Below are 4,044 nucleotides of genomic sequence, written 5' to 3'. Positions count from 1 at the left end.
AGTACAGGTTACATTTTGCTCATTAACAGAACTTTTTCAGTCTAAAAATTTATACTTACTGCGATTTGTGCAGAATCTATTACTCTGGAAACGTTTCTGTTCTTTAAAACAGCTTCCCTCCACCGATCGTCAAAAATCTGCGCCTTTTCTTTTAGATTTTTTTTTGGTGGAAAGGCTCTGGTGACAGACAAAACAAGTTTTTCTGTTTGCCTGGTTAGGCGTTTGACACTTTGGGCATGGCCTGAATTTGGGGCGTGTCATACTTAAAAAAAAACAATGGCAACGTGCAAAAAAACAACAACAACAAAGACTTCAGATGAAGAAACAAACAGACTGACAGAAAACAGTACTGTTGACAAATTAAGTTAAGAATAGACAAATTAAGGACACAAAGATGACGGACAGATAAGACAGATGTGGCTCTTAAAAGTGCCTTTTGTGGGTGCTATATAAAAGAGCAGAAATATACGTGAGGTGATGAGATCAAAGAAGAACCTGTTGACATAAAAAAAGAGAAATGTTCAGATTTCGGAAGGTCTTGATTTCTCTTCATAAGTTGCAACAGCAATAAACAAAATAGACAGGTGGAGAGATCTTTGCCTGTAATGATCCAAGTTCGTTCTTATTTGAAGTAAATGGCCTAGCTGCAAACAGACAGGGGCTCATAGACAAAACTTTAAGGATCATCACAGCCTAGGGTCACTGGTGTTTATATCGATCCTCAAATTTTACAACAAGCATGACTATAAAGAATTCTGTGACTCTATCATGGCTAATTAAATGTATTAAGTGCAGGTTCAGTTGAAGCTTATGGACTCCAAGAGGCTAATGTAGCTAGCTTCCCGCCCATTTCTTGTGGTAAATTTCTTTTATAAATGTTACAAACGTGTCTAAATGTCTTCAACCATTCGCGGCACAGTCCGACTGCCATTAAGTCCTAAAACTGCAATCAGCAACTTTAAAACATAACACTCTAGTTATTGTTTTATAGTACAAAAACATTTTGGACAGATTCAGGTTTGTACTCAAGTGTTGCATGCTATGACGTCAGCGTCTTCTTCTTCTTGGGTTTTTGCGGGATCCGTACTTATTTTTATTATTTCAACCAAAAATATTAAAATATTTACAGAACTGTTTGCATGCAATCACAAAAGAAAATAAATCTTAATTTTTCTTAAATTTATTTGGTGTAAATCATTGATATCATACTCAAAAAAATTGGTAAATTTAAAATAAAGGATTTTATATCAAGCTAAAAAAAGGCTTTTAAATCAACCTAACAACAACCACAACAAAAACCCTCCGGTTTTATATTTTACCGAGTTATTTTTAAATACCAAATTAAAATTTTATGACCGATACATGTATTTGTAGTAAATATTCTTAATATCCTGTTCAAACTAGCACATACATTGTAAATAAAGGTTTTTTTAAAAATAGAATAGACACGTCATCTTATTCGTTCCTAAGTCGTCAGTATCGGACGCTTAGGGAAACGGCACAGCATTCAGTGAGAGAACCCTCTGCGTCAACATGTGACGCCGAGGGTACCTGCCAACCGTCAATATGTGACGAGTTGGGAGTGAGAATGTGTTTTATTTATTTTTTGGTCATAGTACCCCCAAGAATTTAAAACTACTTTCACCCCTGCCTGTATGTAAATGAGAACAATCAGAGGCAGGTGATTAGCAGGTTATTGCTTGGCAATCTGTGTCATGTGACTAAACTTTAATAGTCACATGACATGTGATATAGATATATAATGGAGATATGAGGATATAGGTATTCAAATTTACCTCACAGTATTTTTAGACTGTCTTTGAATGTTGGTCCCTGTAATAATCTGGTCTTTTTCGTGTCAATTTCTGTATGTAACAGAGTTACAAATGTACTTTTTTTCAAATTATAATTTCTAATTCATTTTATTGAGAGAATTTGTGAATTTTATCTTATTTAGTTATTGTTATTTGTTTCTGCCTGCGGGGGTCGCCTTTCTGCACTCTGCCTTGTTTGTGTCTCCTGGGCTTCCGTAGCTCAGTCCAGTCCTCATAGCATCTCTGCTTCCCCCTTTTCCCTCACAGCGTTGTTCTGCGCTGCTGTGGGTAAGTTAGTAAAGTTCACTGCTGCGATATGTTTGTTTTCTCTACGGATGTTGTTGTTTGTTAATGTGTCATTTTGCAGTTTTTACCATCATTGTGGGGTTTTATAACCAGTTTTATTATATTTTTCTTTCTTTTATTTTGGCGCAACAACCGGTGCTAATCCAGCACAGTTCGGTTGAACATTGTTTTTATTTTCACATTTAGGCTGGAGTGCAAGGAGATTTGAAGAGGAGGTTGATTTATTGTTTTACTCTTCTCCTCCAGGTATGCGTTTTTATTTTAAGTTAACCTTTTCATCTCTGTTTATTTAACTCTGTCTATTGTGTTACTGTGGCCACCAGGTGGCGTTTTTCTCCCCTTGTTTTTAGTTTATGATTTTTGTGAGATTTCTTGTTTTGTTGTCGTTGATTTCTGTTGAATCGGGGAAAAAAAAGTTAGTGCACAGCGTTGTTCTGCGCTGCTGTGGGCTGGAGTGCAAGGAGATTTGAAGAAGAGGTTGATTTATTGTTTTACTCTTCTCCTCCAGAATAAAAGATTTCATCGAAACCTGACTGACTTCTGGAGACTCATTAATATACCACCCGTTACATGTAAATCTGAAAACTCATCAGACATAAACGTTCTCTCTCTGTAAATGAGCGAGTTCATCATCAGCTCACATAAAGCTGGTAAAAGTTTTTTTTTATTTGAGATGTTTCACTTTGACAAGCTTTACACAACAAGATGAAAAAGGAACAGGACCTACATTCATAGTGCACGTGTTTCTCTCATGTCGTCATTGATGACGTGATCCTCAGGTAGCAAATTCAAAGCCCGAATCACACGTCACAGATTGACGTCAATGGACGACTGAACCAGAGTCTTTGAATGTAGGTCTTCTACCATCATTTGGTCACTAAACTTATTTTCGTCTTGCAGAACGAACCAGTTAGACAGGTTCTCAGGATAGTCGTTTATCCTTCCTGTCTTTACTTCTCTCTCAGTCTATCCCTCTTAGCATAGACTGAACACGATGGTTCGTACACAAGTGTTCCCACACGAGACGAAAGGGAAAAGGTTTAGCTCCGGGGCTTTTTGATAAGCCCCATACCTTACGCCTTCTCGCGAGAAGCGTAAGGTAGGATACTGGCGTTCAGCGGGATGGGAGGCGGAGGAGTTGCCTCTCCTGCGGTAGCGCCAGGCCCGGCGGCATGGGCTGACTCTCGGGGAGCGTTGCGGGGCTCCAGAGTCAGCCGTTCCCGCCCTGGATGGGACCCTTTTTTTTTTTTTTTTTTTTTTTCTCATACCTCAGATTGGCCAACTTTCTTTTTTTTCCTATCTCCATTGCTTAGTCATACAAATCAACCAATCATGACAGGCCAATTGAAAATATAGAGGGGCGGGTCACTTACGTCACTTACTCATATATTCATGTTTTTCTTCACGAACAGACCTGCTTTTGTTCGTGCAGCATGGCTATTCGGACTTATTTAAAAACTAATAATCGGAGGACAAAATGTAACAAATATATTTTCAAAACAAAAAACAACTTACACCTTCCCGCATGAGGCTTTAAGGCAGTCTTTGAATGTAGGTCCCTGTAATAATCTGGTCTTTTTCGTGTCAATTTCTGTATGTAACAGAGTTACAAATGTACTTTTTTTCAAATTATAATTCCTAATTCATTTTATATTGAGAATTTGTGAATTTTATCTTATTTAGTTATTTTTATTTGTTTCTGCCTTCGGGGGTCGCCTTTCTGCACTCTGCCTTGTTTGTGTCTCCTGGGCTTCCGTAGCTCAGTCCAGCCCTCATAGCATCTCTGCTTCCCCCTTTTCCCTCACTGCGTTGTTCTGCGCTGCTGTGGGTAAGTCAGGAAAGTTCACTGCAGCGATATGTTTGTTTTCTCTACGGATGTTGTTGTTTATGTTGAAGTTTTACTATATGATGTTTATTGTTGTTT

General features: G+C 38.1%; 1 long non-coding RNA gene across 1 annotated transcript in view; it reads left to right on the top strand.

Annotated features, from left to right (window-relative positions):
* Positions 1 to 3,507, top strand: part of LOC107836739 (uncharacterized) — a 5,950-nt gene extending 2,443 nt beyond the window's left edge. Inside the window, exon 3 of the long non-coding RNA XR_001662684.1 lies at positions 2,598 to 3,507. This is a non-coding gene — a long non-coding RNA (uncharacterized LOC107836739). The remainder of the gene's footprint in view (positions 1 to 2,597) is intronic.
* Positions 3,508 to 4,044: the final 537 nt, after the last annotated feature.

Source organism: Poecilia formosa, unplaced genomic scaffold, assembly GCF_000485575.1.
Source record: "Poecilia formosa unplaced genomic scaffold, Poecilia_formosa-5.1.2 Scaffold80, whole genome shotgun sequence".
NCBI lineage: Eukaryota > Metazoa > Chordata > Actinopteri > Cyprinodontiformes > Poeciliidae > Poecilia > Poecilia formosa.
This window is presented reverse-complemented; position numbering and strand designations above follow the sequence as displayed.